General features: G+C 33.6%; 1 pseudogene; it reads right to left on the bottom strand.

Moving 5' to 3' along the window:
• Positions 1–462: 462 nt before the first annotated feature.
• LOC113709839 (probable caffeine synthase MTL3) lies at positions 463–6,596 on the bottom strand (annotated as a pseudogene).
• Between the last annotated feature and the right edge of the window lie 18,718 nt (positions 6,597–25,314).

The raw sequence follows: 25,314 nt of genomic DNA, 5'->3' as shown, positions 1-25,314 counted from the left end.
CCATATCATCTCAACTCTACCCACGTTGGAATCCTCAATTTAAAGCTTTAAAAACTGAATGGTTTTCTCGTGGTTTCAATGAAAAATAAACAAATAACAAAGCTGTATATGTTTCTAAATTGATATTACAAGAGCGAGAAAAAAAAGTAGTGAAAAGGTGAATTTATCAATGTATTAATTTGATTTTGATTTTTTACTATTGACTATTCGTTTTAACAGAAAAACTAACGATAATACTTTAATTCAAATCATGAGGGATTATATATAGTTTTTGTAAATCATAGGGAGTTATGTGGTAAATCACCAAACTACAAGATGTAATAGGTAATTTACACAAAAAATCATCATTCCAAGACTTCCCATACAGTCATACACATGATATCGGACAAGGATTTAGTGCAGTTGTATTCTGTGCTGTTCTATCCAGTTGTTGTGCATGCTCAATTTTTTTGTGTACAAATATATGAAAATATTGTACTGAATATATTTTAAGTATTTTATTCTTGTACATCACTTTTATTACAAATACAACAATGTAACGTAATTATACACCAACTAATATAAAAAGTACAATACCCGGATAGAACCCCATCCGCACTAAATCCTTTCCACATATCTGAAAACAAACCACAACACAAAAGCCAACTAAAAATAAACTTTTACATGTCTGACTTCTCTGGTTTTTTGGCAAGAGAAATGATAAGACTATTATAGAAGCCGTTGCCCAAGCGGAGAACCTTTGCTGCATTCTTCGCAAACCTGTGGAATAAGTCAGGTATAATAGCTTCTCCAAAATGACTTGCTTACTTGGTAATCATCATCAATAGAGAAGCCAGCATCATAACGGACCTTAAAAGTCTCCAGGTATAAAATTTCAAAAGAACCTTCCTCCTCAACTATGCACTTTACTACTTCTAGTGAAGGTGTATAGAGTGGAAGATTGAAACTATCCAATTTTTCTTCCTCCAGAAGTCCCTGCAGATATGCCAATCATCAATTCAATTCAAATTATTTGAAGCACAAGACTTGGAAATTAGCCAAGTTGCTAAAACGTCAACTCTAGAAAAAAAAACGTACAGTTTTTTTCCTTAATTTCAATATGAATATATTATTATTACTTGTGCTTCAAGTTCATATAAAAAATTTGCCAAAAAAAGATTAAATAATGAACTATTTCTTCCTTTCCAATGCCTTTTTAACCAAAAAGGGGAAAAAAATGATAGCCAACAGATTTAATCCCCCTTTATTTCTAACTTCCAACAAATTATTGGAAAGGAAAGAATTATCTTAAATGTATTGGAGTTGTGTGACCTAACTCCTAATTAAAGGTTACTGCCATCTGAGTTACGGTGAACTTCGTCTACACAAAGTTTATTCTATCAAGGCTACAAAGAATAAAATTGCATCCATTTTGCAGCTAAGGTAGGAACCCTGAATAAGCTAGCTAGCTGTCTAGTTTATTTCAGATAACAAGCAATGAGCATCTGATCATCAAAGAGACAGAGAAATGATAACCTCAACAACCAAGTCGTTTATTGCTCCCTCAAGTAAGTCTATCGTATTCAGGCCGTCGGATTCATCTCCTTTACAAATGCAAGTAAGGAGCATTCGGCCACGTGAAAGCAACTCTTCCGAATGAATCCTTAGAAATGTGGTAAAATCTTTCGTAAATTGGTCCAAATATGCCTTCTCGACGGGCGGAGGACTTGCTTTGGAAGAGTAAATGAACCCTTTGTTCGCACTGATCCCCAATTCAGTTACCAATCCGCTGGGAACCTGCACGTCTAGAGCTGGTAACTTCTATAGTTGGATCATTTTGTTAGTGTTGCATGTGGGAATATAAATCATGAGCCACGAATTAAATAAAATATGTTATTAGTTTCTTCAGAAATCTCTTTCTTCGATTCCTGTGGATATCTTGAGAATTACTAGAGAAATTTCCATGCATAGTTACTAATATGTTGAATGAAAATCATGAACTATTTTTGCTACAAAAAAAGTAAAAAGATAAAAGGGATTAACTGAAAGACCTGAGATAACCAATGAAGACTGTAACAGGAGTGCAAAAAATGCATGGACTCCTCGGGGGAGAGTCTGCTGTAGAAAGAGCCAGGCATTGCGGCTATTAGGCACGATCCTATTTTGCGTCCATTTTCTTTCTCAAGTTTGCGGTAGAAGCTTGGCAGCAACTTGAAAACTGAATTGAAATCATTTTGGAAAAGATCATTCAGAAAAATCTGAATGGTGGGATGTTCTAATTCATTCTTCATTTCTTGCCTAACTTTGTCAATACTTTGTACAATGTCCCGAACGGTCAAAAGTGTGTTTGGTCCAGAAGCACATCCCAAATCCGCAACTTTAATGCACTTATTGATGTTGGGCAAGTTGGCCCGCAACAATTCTCGTATGCATTGTTCAAGGACAGGTTTCACCTTGGTGAGAACCAGCTGCTACACATAACCACTCCAAAATACAAATGTTAAGGTCGGAAAAAAGACATACTAAGTCAGAGATCAACGTATCATAGCATGATTTACTACTACTCTGTGTGTGTGTGTGTGTGTGTTAAAGAGAGAGACGGAGAGACAGACAGACATTGTACGATGAATTCTTGGCGTAGCTTGTATCGCCTTCGCCTCCATTCATATGCAGGACTTCTTGGAGCTCCATTCATATGCAGGACTTGTACATAAATCGAATTGGGACTGCTAAAGAAGGTGTCTGTTAATGATTTATTGTGCGAAATTTTGGACTTAAATAGCGAAAATTTCTTAGATGCGCATGCTAACTGGCTACCTACGTAGGTAGAAAAGCCTGTCAATTGGTCAGAGAGAAAGAGCACAGCCACAGCCAATCGGAGCCACACACGATTGGGATTAATAGGGGCTAGGCCGGTGAAGAGTTGATTGAGAGTGTACTTTTAAACACGAAGAAATTCTGTTAAGTGGGAAAAGAATTTCAAGTTAGCCCTGGGTAAAGGAACGAAAAATAATAATTATTGGCGTGCATTAAATTCCTTAATAGCAAGAAGTGTTGGAGACTAAAATAAACAATAACGTTAAAAAAAATGTCGACAGGTTAGGGGAGTGTAGTTAAAGGAGGGGTACTGATTTCCCATTAACAACCCAAAAAAGGGGCAATTAAGGCATTGTATGAGGATTTAGGACCTTAAACGGAAAAATCATCTTCAAGCGTAAGAAATGCTGCAGTAAAAAGAAGGAATAATTGTTAAAAAAGAATAAAATTTATGACTACTGGGCTGACGAGGAAATGTGACAGACAGAAGAAGCTTATCAACTAGAAATAGGTGTAGCCACGGTTCAGGTCTAGTAAACTGAAATCGAAATCGGATTTTGAAAATCCGAACCAAAGCCATAACTACAACTAAAGGTTCACGTACAGGTCCGCAAAAATTTTAATCAAAATCAGAACAGACGGTTTAGGATCCATTCCAACTGTCTAAAAAATACTTACTATCTAAATCTATTTGGCTAGTTCAAAGTTCAATATTCATAGTCAACATTCAACACCAACAACCCTATTTCTAATCCAACAATTCATTATCTCATCTCAACTGTAAGTCGAGACCCCATAACTAATATAAGTTCAAGACGAATCCAATCTAATCAATAATGGGGTATTTTTTTTTTTATAAATTTTGCATCATTTTTCTTTTTCCTTTCACATTACAATACATTAAAATTCTTATTTTTTTTATATATTCATTATCATTTTTCTTTAGAATCAACTTTATAACAACAAATATTTAAGCATAATTAAAAGAATAGGAACCATAACCGAAATAAAACTAGAATTGAAACTTAACCAAAATCGAAGTTTCAAGAATCATAATCGTAACTGTCCATATAAGGGTCGGTTTCGGTTTCATCTTTCAGAAGAATCAAAACCGTTAGTTTTGAAATTGGAATCAATAGTTCTGAAGTTGTGACCATGGCTATCTGGATGGGAATGACGTAAATGAGCAAAATTTTGCAACAATGAAGATAGCAGGAGCAAAGAAAAGGCTAGTGTGTGTTTCCATACCTATGTAAAATAAACTTGATTCTGGGATATTTATAGCTTTAGGGAAAAGACGTTACAAAAAGCATGTGAGGTTAATCATTGTGGTGGTCGGTTATGCATTTTGCACATATATGACTGCATGTATTTGATGTTGGAAAAAATTGATGTAATTATTTACATTTATAGATGACTAAATTTAATTGAAATTGGATTTAATTGATAGATGACTACATGCCAATGTCAATATTTTCTAGAATTGATATTGGAAAAAGTGTTGTGCATTTTAATAACATATCAAATTTTTATTTAATTTTTTTTACCTACCCCTCCTCCCCACACCCTTCCTACACTCAACTTCCAAATCCAAGATTTAAATCCTGAATTAGCACTGTCAATGAGATCGGGTCAACCCGAACTTAACCTGTTCAGCTTGAAAAAACTCAATGAATCTGAACTTTAATTGGACTGAATAGAGCTTGAACTTAAGTATTAGACCCGAACTAAATGTGAACCGAGTTTGGACCATGTTAGGTTTAGCACGATTAAAATCTGACCCATATATGAGTATAACTATATATGTAAAAAATATATAATAATAGCTATAATTTATAATTATACATATTACGACATAAGATATTAATAATTTGTATATAAATTTGTATTAATTCATAATTATAAAATATATGTTATATATAATTATTTATTTAATTATGATTTTGGTTCAAATCCACTTTGAGCCCGAAACTCATACAGCAGTATGAGGTGAATTTGAGCCTTCTAATATTAGCCCAAAACCCGAAAGTAGACGAATATTGAATATGTGTGTTTGTGGGTGTATAGGCATAATTGTTCGGGAAAGCAAAGAAAGGCCACATTGATCTGCTGCATTTGCATGTCTTGAATCGGTTAAAAACCTAGGACCAAAAGAAAATGGTAAATCCACGGATGCGATTTTGAGAGGATGGTAAACGAAAATGTGGTTTATGGTCAAATAAGTGGTGTTAATTGGTAGGCAAACAAAGGAAATGGTATGTACAACACAAAGGGTAAATGATAAGGATAGATGCTTCAGAGTTCGCGGGCAATGAAAGAACAAGAAAACGACCAAAAGTGAAGCAGGCATGGTTGGCATTGAGAACCAAAAGTACAGTGCCATTCGGTATTGTTTGTCTAAGCCTATTACGCCGACTGACACGAATGTTGTGAAAAACTATCACGCTTTAAAGACCTGATTATCATATATTTACAAGACTTTGTTGCTCAAATCACTTTCAAGCAATATTCATGTCAGATAAGGGTGAGCGTAAAATTGATTAACCGAATTTTCGGTTGAATTAAATAAAATTTGTTGAATTGATTTCGGTGAATTTGATTTCAATTCAATTTCAGTCGAAATCAATTATAGTGAATTCAATTTAGGTTTCGATTTTTTTTTTCTACAAACAATATTTGTGTTGTGTATTCTTAATTTTTTATGCCTTAAGATTTCTACACCCTATATTACAGCTTAAAACTTATTACGAACATAAACATTGACCTTAGATTATTGACTATTATATTAACACCTTTTCAATAACCAAAAAACAAAAAATTACATAAGTCAAAGAATCATGTGTAAAACGTGGCTACAGCATGTTTTGTCCATGTGAAGCGTGACACGTAACGTCCAAGCTGAAATGAAAACGTGTTAGTAGAACACTAGAAACTATCTGGCTGTGCCCAATTTGTTGCGTAAAAAATATTGAAAAAAATTCCCTGTAACTCTCATTTTTGAAATTAATAAAACACGGAAGATCTTAATCGTCGTCATGTTTATAAAAACAAACACATAGTTAGGATCCAGCCATTGAACGATCCCCTTTCAATGAACCATGGCATGGAACTCAGAAGTACTTTATCTGTGCCAGAAATTAATCAGTGCATAATCAGTTCCTAAAATCAAAATTTAAATAGAAACCAAATTATATCAAACAAATTATGATTCAGTGCAGATTCTACTTGTTGGACTTTAAATTATCAAATATTGGCAATAAAGATACGTAAACAACACCAAAACAAAACTAACTAAATCGTAGAACAATAGTTCATAACTTCATAAACACAAGAACATGTATTACATAAAGATTTAAGGGAAGTTACCCCGGGATCTAGCAAAAGGTTGAGCTGGGGAAGGAGGCCTGTGGAAATTCCCAGATGGGGTTTGGTTTCTTGGTGCAGTAGGACCTGAGTCAATCCCGAATCCCCACCAAAATATATATTGTCGTTTTTTCAGTTGTTGATAAGAGTCATTAATTAAAAGCATAAAGATGGGAATGCCCTCAATAGTGATTTGAAGGATAACAAATATGGTCAATGTGTAATACAAATCTTTCATTAATAATGATGTATCAATACCTCAGCGTTAGAAAACAAAAAGCCGCGATGAAAAAAAACAACTAGAGATGAAAAAAATACAATTCTGCTTCTAGAGCTATAGTCACATAGAAAGGCATTTTTTTTTAAATCACCATATCAAAGTCAATTAGACCAAAATTACCCAAAAGAACTCCTTATATATTGAAGAAACAGAATGAACTGACCTGTAAGTGAGAGGACTTCTTTACAATCTTTGCGACGTCTAACTAAAGCCCTAATCAAAATCAAAAGTGAAGAACAATAACACATGTATATTACTTTCTTTATTTGTCTCCTATTCTCATGTAAAAGAAGTAATCAAAAGAAAGGGAAAACGACTCTTACCAGAAGACACTGTGCAGAAGAAGCCGTCAACAAAAAGATGGTTGTTCTATTGGCAAATTTTGCTTCGAACCACAGAGCTCAGATGTGGCAAATAAAAATTGAAAAACTTTATTAAGTAAAAAAAAAATTCTATGTTCCCCTTATCGTTTCGTATTTCTCCTGGCAAGTAAACCTAGGTGACAATCTCGAGGTTGGGAATTTGGGTGAAGTATAAATAAATTAAATCCAGGGGCCACGCATAATTTGGGGGACAAAAATTGATTTTGCAGGCAAAGGGTACAACCTAGTCTACCTAAAAGTTGGCCATGGTTTGATTTGCCTCAGAGGAAGAAGAAAGGAACGGGATGGAAAATGGAAAGACAAAGAGAGGAGAAGAACGGTGTGCGAAAGATAAAAAACGACTCTTAACAGTTGTTGACTGTTCTAAGGTCATGTTGCTTCTAGGGGGTCAAAATAGTCATTTAAAATATAAAGATGGGATTGCTCTTAACTAGGGCTGCAAACGAACCGAGCCGCTCGAGTCAAGCTCGAGCTGGCTCGAGTCGAAATCGAGCTCAAGATATTAATCTCGAGTATATATATATATATATATATATATATATATATATATTATATTTTTTTATTTTAAGTATATATATATTTTTTATTTTTTTTTATTTTAAGTATATATATGTTTTTATTTTTTATTTTAATAGTAAAATTACATATATATCCTTAATATTTTATTATTTATTAAGAAAAAATATTATTTTATTTATTTTTAAAAAATAAAAATAATTATTTTTTATTTTTTCGAGCTCGAGCTTGAAATTGTTGGCTCGTCAAGCTCGAGCTCAAGTTCGAGTTCACTAAAATTATGTCAAGACTCGGTTCGATTAGGTCAAAACTCGACTCGGCTCGGCTCGTTTGCAGCCCTACTCTCAATAGTGCTAGACTATTCTTGTCAAAAGTCAAATAAGTGAGGACATTGTTGGGAGAAAACATGTTTCACAGTTCCTTCTAGCCCCAAACCGCGCCACATGGCCAATTATGACAGTAGAATTCTTGTGTTTTTCTATACGTGTAAGATAAGACAAGAAGGAACTAGCCGGTGCAAGCACGGTCTAGGCCTATCTATAAAACTATGGCTAAATTTATTACACTATAATTTGCTTTCAAATAAAAAGAAATTATAATTTTTAAAAAATGAGCCTAAAAAAGTTTATCTTTAGTGGGATGTTCCAAAAGTTTGCTCCAACTTGCTTATTGTGATGCAATAGAGATATATACTATATTGTATGGATAAACAACAATAAAGAATTCAAAAACCAAGCACATGAGAAATGCAAAACCAGTTCAATAATAACATAAATGATTTTTGCTTCATAAAACTCAAGTATCATGCTATTGTAATTACAAATGCATAAGATTTCACCACTATTTCTTTTTCAAACAAGACACCATCATGTAAAAACTTCTATCTTACAAATTCACAATAAAACTTGCAAGAAAGTTGAATGGAAGGCTTTTCAATGCATAAAAAGGGTACAAAAATTTAGTACCAAAGAATTAGTAAAGGAAATGCAAGATTTAATTATGCATTAAAAAGGAACTAAAACATCAGAATTGCAAAAAATAAATTTTGCATTTAGATTTAAGACAAACCGAACAAAAGGAAAATCAATTTGCAAAACCAAAACAATGAAAGGCTTAATGAATATCAAGGAGATCAAGCCAAAATAAATACACCAAGGCAACAGAATAAAGAGGCAAAAAAAAAAAGAAAAATGATAAATGCTAAATAAAATACAGTTAATAAAAAAAAGTTAATAAATACAGTTAATAAAAAGAAAGTTAAGTCCATATTTGACAGTGTGAAATAAGGGACGAATAGGAATAAAAAGAAAATGGAATATATCAAACAGTAGGAATAGTGGAGGTAAAAGGTGTATTGTCAATATTTCTCCTTAAAAAAAAAGATGATCATGATTTTTGAATAGTGGAATAAAAGAAATATCCATTCCCGTGCAAGAAAAGCATACATTCAATTAATTATAGAGGAAAAAGGAAAAAATGCATTGATTGAGCGGAATGAGGAAAGGCAGAGAAAAATTAGGATGAAGGAAAAAAATAAAAGAAAAAGCAAAATACTGGATTAAAGAGTTAAAATTGATGGAATAGGAAGTGACAGTATAAATCAGTTGATTGTTGCGACATCTCTCCATGGTCAACAATAATCATCTAAAAAATAGTAAAAAAATAATCTTACTATAATTAATTATAAAGAAAAAAATTTGTAGGGGGAAAAAGAAAGATGGAAAAAAAAGAGGGAGATGAAGGTTAAAAGCAGAGGCAGAAAGAGGAAGAAAAGAAGAATTGGGAGGAGAGATATTTATGACTTTTGACTAACCGAAAAAAAAATAGTGGAACAAAAATTCAACTACAAATAGAAATTGACACTCGTCAAAATAAAAGGCTATACCCTTGGCAAGAAAAAAGGTTGCTACTGTAACCTCTCTTTCTTTTTATATACAAGGTAGATAATGCAGAGGAGGCCAGCCCATAGACCCACATGTTCTCGGTCAAGTGAAAGGCAAATCTCAGTAACAATGAAATTTATGGTAAGAAGAAAATTCGTTGACTTTAAAAATCTTGAGGGATCAAGTCCCTGTATCCTCAAAAAACATATTTGATCCCTCTTAGGTAGATACAATCTATGCAGACGATATGGTCCAAATTTTGTTACATCATCTCATCAACTCAAAATAATTGAAGGTGCAATAAAATTTGATCCACATAATTTACAAGACCAAGTCTACCTAAGTTTTTGCCCAAAAGAAAATGAGCAATGGGGCCGAGCTAATAAAATAATCGAAGCTTGAAAAGAAAGTGCGAAGATGGCATAAAACATCAAAGGAAGTGGGGGCATGAAGACAAATTCAGTTTTGACAAAGCAGGGTCCGAGGCATGTTTTCAAACTCGGACCAGATCGATAGGTTTGACCGGTCGAATTGTGAACTAGTCAGGCATTTAGTCCGAGTCTTCGTCAAAAGCTAGTCAAAACTCGAGTTTGACAAAAAACCAATAAAATCGGTGAGAACCCGATTTTTTCCTTTTCTATTCTGATGGCTTTTCTTTTTCATTTTTTCCTTTGACTCCTTGACCGTATGGATAGTTTCATATCTATGTAACTTTCCAATAAAAAAAATTGGGTTTATTTTGATAAAACTGGTGAGAACCCAATTTTTTCCTTTTCTATTCTGATGGCTTTTCTTTTTCATTTTTTCCTTTGACTCTTTGATCGTATGGATAGTTTCATATCTATGTAACTTTCTAATTCACTTGGACAGTTGACTTGGCTTTAAATCTTTAATGTGGCCGAACATTTTTCTCTTGATTGTGGCATGATTTACGCCATGGCCAGACATCATTTTCTTCTTAACTCTGCAATCATTTATAGAATATGGAGGAAAATAAGGAGAGCTCTTGCGCTTTGCTTGAATCTGAGATCAATTCATAGCTTACACAAATTGTTCTTTTTATTAAATCTGAAATGTTTTATTAAGAACCCAAATTAAGAGAAAAATTCCATTCTCTAAATTCTTTAAGTTCTTGAAAGATTTCATATTAAATTGGAAAAATAGAGAAAAGAAAAGAGAAGAGAGAGGAGGGGAAAAGAAAATAATGAAGAAAAGAGAAAGTTTTCGTGTTTGCTTATTGTTTGTGATGAAAGAAAAAAGAGCCCCGGTGTACAGAAAGAAGAAGAAAAAAGAAGATTAAGAGAGATAAAGAAATTAGGAGGTGGAGGAACTGACGGTCAAAAAGAAAAAGGAACAAGATGGATTAGGTTTGACATTTTTTAGCATTGATGAATACCCTAAAAGCTTATGTTAATCGCATTTTGGCCATTCATTATTTCAACAAAGTGTAAAATAACCTAATATATTTTTCAAGTTACATTTTTACCTAAAATTTTTTAAATTGAATCCTTTTGGACTGAATCTAAACTTATCAAATATGTAATGAAGTTGTAAACCACTAAATTAAGGATAAATTTTATATATTATTTTGATTATAATATTAATATATATTTATGACATATTTATAACGCATTAGAATTAACCCCAGATCTAATCGGTTGAACCCGTCAACCCTTGATCCCTAGATTCGACCGAGTTGCTATCCGATCTAAGTTTCAAAACATAGATTCAGGGACGTAAATTAAAGAACTGAAGTGCAATTTTTTTGGGGCCGTTATTTGGTTGGTAATATATAGTGTGTTTAGATAGGAAAATTATTTTAAATAATATTTTACTTGCATCACGAATATAATTTTAATCAATTTTTTTATCTTTTCAATCGTCTTTTATTTTATATACAATATATTTTTTAAAAAAATTACAGTAGTTATTTCAAACAATCTCTTATCTTAATACACTCATATTAATAATGCCTAGGGGGTGTACGAATGCAATACTTGTTTTAAATATAAAATAGATTTTAGTTGGTTTTGCTAAGAACAAACATGCCTTATATAGTTAGGAAAAGAAATGGCATTAACTTGTAAACTAATTTCTCATGTTAAAAGATCGCAGATGGAAAAATCAAAGAAGTATTTGCTAAAGGCTGATGTTTTTTTTTTTTGAAGCTTAAATGACTGATGCATTTGTCTAACCATTATGGGAAAAATTACGAAAATGACAATTTAGCACAAAACTCATGCATACCAATGGCTTCATGGAAGAAGATAAACTTTTTTCAAAACATCAAGGCTCAAATTTGTACAACACACTAAACAGGATAACTAATTGAAAGTTCAAATATTAGGTTCTAAATCTCCAAATTTGTTTTTATTTATGTGGCCTAAAAATAATACACATTAGTTGATTGTAAATATACAACCCAGCATCATATTTGTGAAAGCAAGAATGCAATGCTTGTTAAAACACATAGAGGCTCAAGTATTAGAATGTTAGTAGATGGAGTTAAGGAAGTTTCCAAGTAGGATATTGCCATGCAGAGACATGCATAATACATGAAAAAGGGAGGATCAGAAGATTTATAATATCTTAATTTTATTAAAACCGAATTGTACCTTCACTTGGTTTAATAAATATTACAACTATCCTAACTAATATTAAGCATAAACTTGAAATGTTTCACATATTCCTAACTAAAAATGGTACTATATGTTTCAATTTACTAAATCATTAATATAGATGTCATTAATTGATTGGGAATAAATTACTGTCATGTTATGAAACGACTAAATGAGATGGATGTCCATTTGTATTCCCAAAAGGACTAATTCATGATTCATTACTACATTATGTAAAGAAGTTACATGGGATGAATCGTTTCAATTCATAGACCTATTCATGTATTGGATGAACCGTTTGATTCGACTATTCATGTTCTTGTAGTAATGAGTGTTTAATAGGATTGATGCACCTTTAATTTTGTAGTACCTGTATATAGAGGTACCTTGACACGTCTTTGAATGACTTTTGGGTTAGTTGGAATAATAAGAAAATCATTCTCTATTTCACTACTTCTTTCTCTAATATTTCAATTCATATTATAGCAGTTTATTTTATTAGTTTTACAACATGTTATCAGCACGAGTCTCTACTTTTGAACAAAAGGTGAAAACATAGTCTCTACCCTAAGTAAAAGTGAAACACGAGATTCTACCGAAATTCTGGCTGTATTTCTTCGAGCAACTTATGTCTATCTATTGAGGTAAATTTCTAACCCACAAACTTATTTTAATTTCTTATGGCCAACCTTACAAAATAAGAGTTCGTACCTCTTGATATTTCTGAAAAATGTTATTTATCATGGGTATTGGATGTTGAAATTCATCTTGAGGCAATGGGTCTTGATAATACTATTACTGAAAAGAATGAATTCTCAAACTAAGACTGTGCCACGGTTATGATTTTTCTTCGTTATCATTTAGTTGAAAGATTAAAAATAGAGTATCTTACTATCAAAGATCCTCTTATCCTTTGGAAAGATTTGAAAGAAAGATTCGACCACCTGAAGTTGGTCGTTCTTCCAAAAGTCCGATATGATTGGCCTCACTTACGACTACAAGGTTTCAAATCTATCAACGAATATAATTCGACCATATTCAGAATCAATTCTTAATTATCATTATGTGATAAAAAAATCACTGATGAAGATAAGTTAGAAAAAATATTTTTCACTTTTCATGTATCTAACATGCTCCTGCAGTAGCAATATCGAGAGAAGAGATTTAAAAAATATTCTGAACTTATTACATGTCTTCTCTTAGCTGAACAAAATAATGAATTATTGCTGAAAAATCATGAGTCCCGACCAACTGGTGCCAGTCCATTCCCTGAAGCGAATGCGACTCAATTTCAAAATTTTGGTTGAGGTCGTGAATGTGGTCGTAAAGGAGGCCGTGGACGCGATTGTAGTAAATTTGTGCCTCGTAAAAATTATAACCATGACAAACAATAAAATATTTCCCAAAAATGGGATAATAACTATGATCAGAAAAATGGAGGAAAGAAAGTTTATGAATAAAAATGCTACCGGTGTGGTATGGAAGGTCATTGATCCCGTAACTGTCATACGGCTGATCATCTTGTTGACATCTATCAAGCATTATTGAAAAAGAAAGACAAAGGTGTTGAGACAAATTTTATTGATAAAAAAAATGATTATAATGATGGTGATGATGCTGATATGACACACTTCGACATAACATATTTCTTTGAGCATCCTAAAGATGTCAAATAATTATGTAACAAATATCCTATGATTGTTTAGATATTTTATGATACTTTATGTAATTTTCTTTCTATTCAATATCTATTTTCGCGTCTTCTATTACTATTTATTTTTGTTTGAAACTCTCTTCTTGAAGAAGAAATGGATGTCAAATATTTGGAATTAAATAATGATGATGATGATGTTTGCCTCATTGATAATGCTATTACGTACACTATATTAAAAAATAAAAGTATTTTTCTTATTTGAAAATGAAAGAGATAAATGTTAAAACAATCAGTGATAGTGCAAAATTAATTGAAAGTTCCGAAAGTGCCACTCTATTTCTCCTTGAAGGGACTAAAATTGTCATAAATAATGCACTACTCTCTCTCAAGTTTCAGAGAAATTTATTGAATTTTAAAGATATCCGCGAAAATGGATATCATATCGAGACAATGATTGAGACAAATATTGAATTTTTATTAATCACAAGTATCATTTCTCGGCAAAAAAGTGTAATAGAAAAATTATCTTCTTTTTCTTCTGGCTTTTATTATGTACAAATTAGTGCAGTTGAAATTCATCACCTAGTAGACCAGAAGTCTACTTATCCCAATGATTTTATGGTTTGGCATGATTGTTTTAGACATCTTGGATCTATAATGATGAGACGAATAATCGAGAATTCACATGGTCACTCATTGAAAAATCAAAAGATATTAAAAGTCAATGAATTCTCTTGTGTTGCTTGTTCTCAAAGAAAATTAATTATTAAACCATCAACAGTTAAAGTTGGGACCAAATCCCTTATATTTCTACAATGAATTCATGGTGATATATGTAGTCCTGTAGATCCACTATATGGACCATTTCGATAGTTTATGATGCTAATTGATGCATTAACTAAATAGTCACATGTATGTTTATTATCTACTCGCAACCGGACGTTTGCGAGATTACTTGCTCAAATAATTAAGTTGTGAGTACAATTTCCAGATTATCCAATAAAGAGAATTCATTTAGATAATATTGGTGAATATTCGTCACATGTTTTGACAATTATTGCATGTCCATTGGAATAACTGTCGAATAACCTATAACTTATGTTCACACACAAAATGGTCTCGTCGAATCATTTATTAAACAGTTACAATTAATTACTAGACCATTGTTGATGAGATCTAAATTTTCTTCATCTGCTTGGGGACATGCTATATTACATGTAGCAATACTTGTGAGAATTAGGCCGACAAGTTATCATACTTATTCTTCCCTACAATTAACTTTTGGTTATGAGTCCAATATTTCTCATTTATAAATATTTGGTTGTGTGGTTTATGTTCCAATTGCACCGCTCCAACGTAATAAATTGGACCCCCAAAGAAGATTGGGGATATATATAGGGTATGAATCACCTTCAATTATTAAGTATATTGAGCCATTGACCAGTGATTTATTTACTACGAGATTTGCGGATTATTATTTTTATGAATCATATTTCCCGACATTAGGGGGAGGTAAAGACCAATCGAAAAAGGAAATCACTTGAAAAATATCTTTGAATTTCTTTGATTACTAAAGAATGTGAACTAGAAGTTCTAAAGATTATACATTTGCAAAAAATTACAAATCAATTACCGGATGCATTTAATGACTCTAGAAGAGTTACTAAATCACATATTCCTGCTGAAAATACTCCGATTAAAATTAATATCCCTGAAGGATAAATTACAAGTGCTAATGAGTCTAAAGCGCCCCTGAAACATGGGAGATTTCTTGGTTCTAAAGATAAAAATTCTCGAAAGAAAGGAGGAGTAGATGAATCAGCAATTAGTGACAAAATTCAATCTCTTGAAAAGTCGCTCCTAAAGAGCCAACTCTTGAAGAGAATGAAATTATAGAAAATTCAATAAATTTTGTCACTACAAGAAAAGGTTGGAACCGAAGAGAAATAATTATTGATAGTATTTTTGCATATAATGTAGCACTTGATATTATGATGGAGGACGAGAATCATGTCTTGATTGGTTGATGAATGCCGACGTAGAAATGATTGGCCAAAATGGAAAGATGTGATCCAATTTGAATTGGATTCACTACTAAAAGAAAAGTTTTTGTACTTGTAGTCCAAACATCTGAAGGTGTAAGCCAGTCAAGAATGTGTTTGGTTAAGATCAATGACCCACTACATCCAGAAGAGTTGTGGGTTATCCTCTGAAAAAGAAGGGTTTGTTTGGATTGTAAGTTATTTGGGATTATTTGAGATATTTTTACTGTAGTACTTTTTGTGATGTGATGTATGTGAGATAAAAAGGTAATTGGGAAGATAAAAAGGTGTATTAGAAATTGTAATGATGATGTAAGCAAATAAAATTGGGTAAATAATGCTTCAATCCAAACAAACCCTTCCAACTATATTATATGAAAATAATGCAGCTTGTATAGTTCAATTGAAATAAGGATATATTAAAGGAAATAGGACGAAATATATTTCACCAAAATTTTTTGTACTCACGATTTGCAAAGAAATGGTGAAATTGATGTGCAACAAATCCGATCATATAATAATTTGGCAGATTTATTTACCAAAGCATTGTCGACTGTAAATATTTGAAAAATTGGTGAAAAATATTGAAATGCATCAGGTAAAAGACCTAAAATGATGTTTGCATTAGGGGGAGAAATTAATACACAAGAATAGTGTAACCTTTTTGCTTCACTAGAGTTTTTGTCCCGTTGGATTTTTCCCTAATAAGGTTTTAACAAGGCATATTCTTTGTATAATGGACATCTAAAGGGAAGTGTTATGAAGCAACTATATGAGATGGATATCCATTTGTATTCCCAAGAGGATTAATTCATGATTCATTTCTACATTATGTAAAGAAGTTACATGGGATGAACCGTTTCAATCCATAGGCCCATTCATGTATTGGATGAACCGTTTCATAGGGCTATTCATGTTCTTATAGTAATGAGTGTTTAATAGGATTGATGCACATTTAATTTTGTAGTACCTATATATAGAGGTACTTTAACACCTCTTTGAATGACTTTTGGATTAGTTGGAATAATAAAAAAAGGGAAAATGACATGTTTCATCCCTCACATTTCACAAAAATATTCTTTTCGTCCCTCACTTTTAAAATGAAGCAATTTCATCCCTGACATTTAAAAATTAAAGTTATTACATCCCTGAACCTAATTTTCAATCTGAATCAAATCATCCAATAATCCAATAATAAATTTCGGAGATAGAATTGATAGGTCACTCGGTCAATTTCATCATATTCACATGACATTTATCAAACCAAAAAAATAAATATTATAACATAAAGGCCATTATTTGTTTTGGAATAGTCGGGTTTTTCTTTTGGGTAAATCTTTTTATGCACCGTTAGTATATTCGCTTGCGAGTCTAAATGTGTATCATAAATACAAAATTTGGTGTTTAAATTTAAATTGAAACGATATGGTAGGTACATAAAACTATCAGTGTATACAATGACAATGTAGGAATTCAAGTTGAGTTATATTCAAGTTGAATTAACCAAGTGATTTACCAATTATACCTCCAAAATTTGTAATCAGGTTGATAGGTGGTTTGATTCATATTGAAAATTGGGTTCAAGGATGTAATAGCTTTAATTTTTTAATGTCAGGGATGAAATTACTTCATTTTAAAAGTGAGGGACGAAAAGAATATTTTTGTGAAATGTAAGGGATGAAACATGTCATTTTCCCATAAAAAAATCATTTTCTATTTCTCTACCTCTTTCTCTAATATTTCAATTCCTATTATAGTAATTTATCTTATTAATTTTACAACACGTTGTGCATCTTATTTTGTTCTATTGTTTGGTCTCAAACAATTTAGATTGCATTACAACCATGAAATTTGGTGGTGTGCCTTTTTACTTTGATATTTTCATTGACAGATATAGTGTCAAATAAAAATTCTTTGACAAAGAAATTCAGAAAAATATAATGCATGCGTCATGATTAATTAATTTGGTCCCAATTTACGAAATGATCCTGCATATATTCACTGTGTTTATGGTGAGAAATCCCTACCATGTCGAAAAAAATTATCCATATTGATAAATTGTCCTGATAGAAAAAAGAATTATCCACATTGATAAATTGTATTGACATGTAATCTTTACTTGATAAACACGAATATCTTATGGATACTTCATGAATAACTTTAACTTGATTGTATCACGTTTTTTATCAAGCAAGTAAATTGCAAAATAATAGTAACAATTACTCTTTATTGGCCTTTTTTTTTTTTTTTTCATTGATCGACAGGCTATAAAGGAAAATAATACAAAGGAATGGGGATTTAGAAGCAAATAATGTTGGTTATGATAGAGTTGGCATAAATGTGGGAACGTAATATTCTGGATTTTTTTTGTTGACTGGATTACAAAGAGCTTGTCATAGTGGAAGTAATACAAGCAAATTATAACTCTAATCAACCCACAAGTGGTATGTAAGGCTTTGATATACTGTTCACCTCAGGAGACTTGGTGTATGACAACATAAAGAAATAAACGTTCATTATATACTTTGTCTTTTGTTGCCCCTAACCGATTCCAAAACTTATATTTTCGGAATAGCAAATATTTGTAGGTGCCCTAGACCTAGAGTGTTCGTGTACATCAACTAGTTTTAATGTTAAAAACTTATTAATAAAAGTATGAAAGGCGCATCCAATGAATGTGCTGTTTAGGAATACTTGTCGTGTTTTCAGTGAGATTTGTTTTTACACAAATAATTATACTACTAGAATTTTGTCCGTGCCTTAACACGGTTTTTTTTGTGTTTATTACAAATTTATAAAAATAAAAAAAATTTAAAATAAAAAAAATTAACAACAATCCTACATGTTCATCTATATTAACTTTAAAAAATTAATGTATTCTAAATATTCAATTATTTACTAATTTTTAAAAATTTGTTTACATACTTTCACTATAATATAATAGTATAATTAAATCATGTACCCCATATCAAGAACTTGATATTTATTCTTTTTTTATAAATATTCTTTTAGATAATTTAAATTTTTATAATGACCATAAATCTAGAAATATATATTCATATTTAATTAAGTAGAAAAAATCTAGCAAATTATTTTTCTTCATCAATAAATATTCAGTTTCCAATAATATTGATAAATCTGTCGGTGTAATAGTTAATTCTCTTTTTTACACTAAGTTAATTCAAAACTAAATGGAAGAAATGGTAAAGAATTTGAATACTAATCAACGCTATGGTGGTGAAAAGAAGTAATTTGAGATATGTAAGATTTTAATAATTGTGATTAACGAAGTAAATTGGAATATGTAAGATTTCAATAATTGTGATTAAGGAAGTAATTTGGAATATGTAAGATTTCAATAATTGTGATTTGAAAAAGAATTGACTATAGTTCTATATATAATAATTTGATAGAAAGCAGAATCATTAAGATAAAATTAGTTATTTTTTAAAACAATATCTTTAAGACAAGATTAGTTTTTTTTAATGTTATTTTAAAATTAGAGATAATTTTTAAACATATAATATAATCCAATTAGGATTTAATATGGGTAAAACCCAAATGACTCATAACCCGTTAATTCTCTTCAGTTAAGCATGCCGCATATGAATGAGAAACAACCTTGATTAAAATAGCTATTTTCATTTATATATATATATAGATTCCTTTGTTTTTTGCTCCTTACTCCCTCCTGCTATTGGCATACGAATCCCTCAACATTTGTAGACTTTGTTTTTGAATTTGTGTCCATGTCTCTGGTTTTTTTTCTTCCGCATTTATTTCCAACCTCCTTTCCTGCCAAGTCAACTATCTAATTACCTTTATATTTAGTGCTTCCTTCGTCCCATTTTGATAGGTTTGGTATATGTTCACACAATTTTAAAAGAGTTAGTTAATTTTGTTGGAAGAATAACTCAAATTTACTATCTTTCTAAAATATTCATTATATTAAATGGAGTACGACTAATTAGCTTTACATTAAATAAGTTATATTCAATAACAAGCTTATAACAACTTATATTAAATAAAGGCATTTTAAAAAAGTTATAAATTAATTATATTATTTAATTGAAAAATGAACTATATATATAACTAAAGCATCAAAGCTATTGAGGAAAGCTCTGCCTTCTCTCTAAAAAACCTTCTCTCTAAAAAGCCTAGTTTCTTCGTGAAATCACTTAGTTGGCATGGCTGCCCTTCAGCCATCGGCTGAGGGGCAAAGGTCTCCTACAGAAAAAAAATCCTTTTCTCAACTTTTCTCACAGCCTGCTACATCACCTATCAAAATTCAGCACGTGTCTGTTTACAAGGGTGAAGCTGCGGTTATTTTCTCCAGAGAAGATGTGGACAAACTTGCGGCACCGTTTAGATGGACTTTGGTTGGAAAATTTTCTCATGGAAGACCTTCATTGGAGGATACTCGCAAATTCTTTTCTTCACTAAATCTGAAAGACCAAGTTTCCATTGGTTTGATGGATTATAGACATGTTTTGATTAAGTGCACCGCTGAAGTAGATTTCAACAGGATTTGGATGAGAGGGATTTGGCAATTGGGTAAATATCCGATGCGTGTATTCCGATGGACCAGGGAGTTTCATGTTCATAAAGAGTCATCTCTGGCTCCAGTTTGGGTAGATCTTCCTAACTTACCTATTCATTATTTTGATAAACATTCTTTGTTCTCCATACTTTCTCCAGTAGGAAGACCTTTGTTCTTGGATTCGGCAACGGCTGCTGGGACACGACCTAGTGTGGCCAGGGTCTGTGTGGAAATTGATGTATCGAAGCAAGTTGTACCAAGGGTCTGGATAGCTGTTGAAGGAGAATCAGGTTTTTGGCAAAAGATAGTACCAGAGAATCTGCCGTCATACTGTTCTTATTGCTGGAGATTGGGTCATTTGTCTGTCGACTGCAAGAAGAATTTGACTGAGCCTCAATCCAAGCGGCTGCAACATGGTTTAAATTCACAAATCCACAAGGATTCAATGCTAGTTACTAAACAAATGCATTTTACTAATGGGAAAGTTACTGATGAAGTGCCAGTTCCTGGTATGATTGAGGATGAAGGGACATCAGCCGATGCAAGGGTGAAGAATGGAAGATCTGTCCAGCTCGAAAACGAAAGAAAATTAATGGATACTGATGTGGGTTTAAAAACACAAAATGGGAACAATGATTTTTTGCCAGAATGTTCAGATCGTTCACATGAGCACAATACAATTTCTAATGAGAAAAATTCTGAGAATTTGACATTAACAGGTGTGGATGACAATGAAGGAAACACAACAGCGGTTGCAATGATGCCTCCTCTATCTGTTCAACGAGCCATTGATCCAGAAACACTAGTGACCGAACATGGAGATACTAATGTGGGATTACAAAAACAAACATTGGATGCTGTTGGACAAGCACAACCCATTTCGGATGATGGTTTGAAGAACATTACCCAAGACCATGATTGTGAAGGGTCCCAGATGGTAATGGATGCTACTTTGACAGATTTACAGCAGCAAAGTGCCGAAACAAATGCAATGGCCGACATTCAAATAACTTCTAATTTCAACAGCCATGATTGTGAGGGGTCCAAATCAATTGCAAAGCAATATTACGAAGCTGCTCAACATCACAAGGCCGACACTAATGAACTTAACAATCTTTATATTGATTTGTGTGGGGCCGGGGCGGACAACTTCACTTCAAATATGACGAATGTAGTCATATTGCCAACTGGTGTTGGCGACTTATCTCCACGCCTGGTTGAAGCTCGTGACAAGTCCTTGGATCCATCCATAAATCCGTTAAACATTGACCAATCTGTTGTTGACGAGAAGAATGGCCGACAAACGAGAGGCAAAGGTGTGCGGATTATTGTGCCATCTGATAGACAATTACGGTCCACAACATCTTTCCAAAACTCATTCCAGGTTCTTTCTAATGATTAGTGGTATCTTTTGGAATATTAGAGGGGTAGCTAAAGCCCCTAATTTAAGAAGACTGATTAAATTGGTACGATTTCATCGTGTTCAATTTGCTGTGATTTGTGAACCAAAATTAGATGTGTCTAAATTAGAGTCCATCCGTCTAAGGTTATCTTTTGATCATGCCTTTGTTAATCTTTCTAGTGATATTTGGGTATTTTATAGAAACCCTTTTGCATGTTCCATTGTGGGTAATTCGGATCAACACATTTCCATTCATGTTCAGAATTCATTCATATCTAGTCCAATTATCATGTCGTTTGTCCATGCCAAGTGTTCAGTCGAGGAGCGTCGAGAATTATGGTGCAATTTATTAAATGACAAACCAATCTCTCTTCCTTGGTGTATTGGGGGTGACTTTAATGTCATCTTAGCTGCTCATGAAAAAAGCGGTGGTCGTCCATTCACAATAGCGGAGGGGGTGGATTTCATGTCTTTCATGGAGGAGGCGGGGGTTTTTGATATAGGCTTCTCTGGAGCTAGTTTCACCTGGTCTAATAATCGGAGAGGTAGAGCCAGGGTTTCAAAGAGGTTGGACAGCTTCCTAATTAATGGGTCATGCTTGGAAATTTCAGATGTAATTTCTGTGATTCACTTGGCAAGACATCCTTCAGATCATGCACCGTTGAAGATTTCTTTTGTGGATCAATCAGACAATAAGCCGCGGCCTTTCCGTTTCTTGAATATATGGACTACCAAACCCGAACTCTTGGAGGTTATTCGGCAAGCTTGGAATCAAGATGTGGTTGGTTCTCCGTTACGAGTACTATGCTCCAAATTATTGGCAACGAGGAGGGCTATTCAAGTATGGAATAAACAACACTTTGGAAATATATTTGATGCTGTGCGATCTGCGGAAATGGCAGTCCAACGGGCAGAACAAGTTGTGGATCAAAATGTCTCCGAGGAATTTCATGTTCAGCTTAGCAAGGCTCAGGCGGAATTACGGCATGCACTATCAATTGAAGAACAATTCTGGAGTCAAAAGGCCAGAATAAAATGGCTTGCAAAGGGAGATCGTAATTCAAGGTATTTTCATGCGGTTGTAAAGCAGAGACGAGCTCAAGGAAGGATACATCGTATCAAAAATTCCAATGGTATTTGGGTGGAGTCGAAGGCTGAAATAGTATCTGAAGCAATAACATACTTCTCAGATATTTTCACAACGGCCTCTTTACAGTCTTCTACTGATTTGCTGCATTTAATCCCACCTATGATCTCGGAAAATAACAATGACAAATTGGAAAAATTACCCTCGATTGAGGAGGTCTATCGAGTTGTGAGATCAAAGGATGGAGATAGTGCTGCGGGCCCAGATGGATTCACTGGCAAATTCTTTACATTTGCATGGGAAGTTGTCGCCCAAGATGTTCATAATGCAATTCTCAGCTTTTTCTGTGGGGCAGAGTTACCTCGATTCATCACTTCTACCTCTATTGTATTAATTCCCAAGACGACAAATCCTCAAGATTTCTCTCAATATAGGCCAATCAGTCTGTGTAATTTCTTCAACAAGCTAATATCCCGGATTTTAGCAGATAGAGTGGCTTCTATATTGCCAAAAATTATTTCTCCCCAGCAAACAGGATTTGTGAAGGGACGTAATATAACAGACAATTTTCTTTTAGCTCAAGAGATAGTATCGGGCATTGGAAAGAAGAAAAAAGCTGGAAATGTGGCAATGAAGCTGGACATGTCTAAGGCATATGATCGGGTGGCATGGGATCATATTACTGGTGTTCTAAGAAGATTTGGTTTTGGGGAAAGATTCATTGATCTTGTATGGCGATTGATTTCTAATGTTTGGTTTTCGGTCATTATAAATGGGTCTACCCATGGTTTCTTTAAATCTTCAAAAGGATTACGTCAGGGTGACCCTTTATCGCCTGCTTTATTCATTATAGGAGCTGAGGTTTTGTCTAGAGGTTTGAATAATCTTGCCTTGCAATCGGGATTTGTGGGTTTCAAAACTCCATACGCATGCCCTTCTATAACACATTTGGCATTTGCGGACGATGTCCTCATATTTGCAAATAGATCTTCACATTCTTTAAAGGCCATCATGCAGGTACTACAGATGTATCAAAGGTGTTCGGGGCAGTTGATAAATGTGCAAAAAAGTTGTTACTTGGTTCATCCATCCTTGTCACTGGCTAGAAGAAGGGTGATTGAACGTATCACCAGTTTTACCTGGCATTCATTTCCGATACGTTATTTAGGCTTTCCTCTCTATTTCGGAAGGTGTAAATCATCTTATTTTGGGGAAGTATGTCAGTCTATCCTAGGGAGGATTATGACATGGAAATCAAGGTTGCTTTCATTTGGAGGTAAGATAGTTCTAATCAAACATGTTTTAGCATCGATGCCATTGCATCTGCTCTCAGCATCGATTATCCCAGCTAAAGTATTTAGAACTATAGAAAATGCTTTGTCGACCTTCCTTTGGAGGTCATCACCCGAGATGTCCAAGTATCACTGGATACGGTGGTCTCTGATGTGTTATCCAGTAGACGAGGGAGGAGTTGGCTTTAGAAGACTTCAGGACGTCTACAGAGCATTTTCATTCAAGCTTTGGTGGAATTTCAGAAAGGGGATATCGTTATGGGCTCAATTTATGAAAGCAAAGTACTGTAGACAACAACATCCCTGCCAGGTAGAAATCAAAACAACGGACTCGGCACTCTGGAAAAGGATGGTGAATGTGAGTCGACAAGTGGAACTTTCTATGCTATGGGTGGTCAAAGATGGAGCTTGTCATTTTTGGTACGACAATTGGTTGGGTAATGGTGCATTATTCCTCCAAGCCACGGTTATCCCAAACTTATCTTTTAGTAACTTTATCAGTAATGGACATTGGGATACGAGTCGGTTATGTCAGTCACTGCCAAGTCAAATGGTGACCTCCATTTTAAACCACCCGGTCCCCGAAGAAGGGGGTGAAGCGGAAGTCATATGGATGCCTACTTCTTCTGGAAATTTCTCTCTTGCTTCAGCTTTTCGGGATATTAGGCAAGCCCGTAACACGTCAATGGTGTTTGATAGAATTTGGCATCCTTGTCTTCCTTTGAAAGTTTCTTTCTTCATGTTAAGACTGTTGCTGGGGAGACTGCCAATACCCGACAGGTTACGTAACATTGGTTTTCATCTTCCATCAAAGTGTTTTTGCTGTCCATTGGCATCTGAGGAATCAATCGAACATTTATTTTCAAATGGCAATATAGCATCAACAATTTGGAATTATTTTGGAGCTGCATGTGGATTTGATTTATCAGGGTCATCTTTGAGACTCCGCATAGTGGGTTGGTGGTTGAATTCATACGATTCTGAGATACGTCGGTTCATTGGACGAGTTCTTCCCAGTGTTGTGTGTTGGCATATTTGGAAGGCAAGAAATAAAGCAATGTTTGACGATGTCCAGATGAGGTCGATTGCCATTTGTCATGCCATTTTTTCCGAAATCCAATCCATGGTGGGAATTTTTTTCAAAAAACCTCTCCGAGTACCATCATTTTATCATTTGTATGACTGGCCTAATTCATCGGAGGTTAGGTTTACATATAAACTTGTACGATGGGAAACGAAGGAATCTGGTCGCCTCACACTTAATACGGATGGATGTTCTAAAGGTAATCCAGGAGTGGGTGGAGGCGGTGGAGTTCTTCGGGATTCAAATGGCCTACCTTTGATTGGTTTCTCGGCATATTTTGGGGAAACAACATGTCTCCATGCAGAAGCTCGTGCCCTCCTTATTGGTCTCCAAATCAGTGCACATAGGGATTATTTGAATCTCTATGTGCAATC

Source organism: Coffea arabica, chromosome 9e, assembly GCF_036785885.1.
Source record: "Coffea arabica cultivar ET-39 chromosome 9e, Coffea Arabica ET-39 HiFi, whole genome shotgun sequence".
NCBI classification, from domain to species: Eukaryota; Viridiplantae; Streptophyta; class Magnoliopsida; order Gentianales; family Rubiaceae; genus Coffea; species Coffea arabica.
The sequence above is the reverse complement of the archived record's forward strand: the minus strand, read 5'-3'. Positions and strand labels throughout refer to the sequence as shown.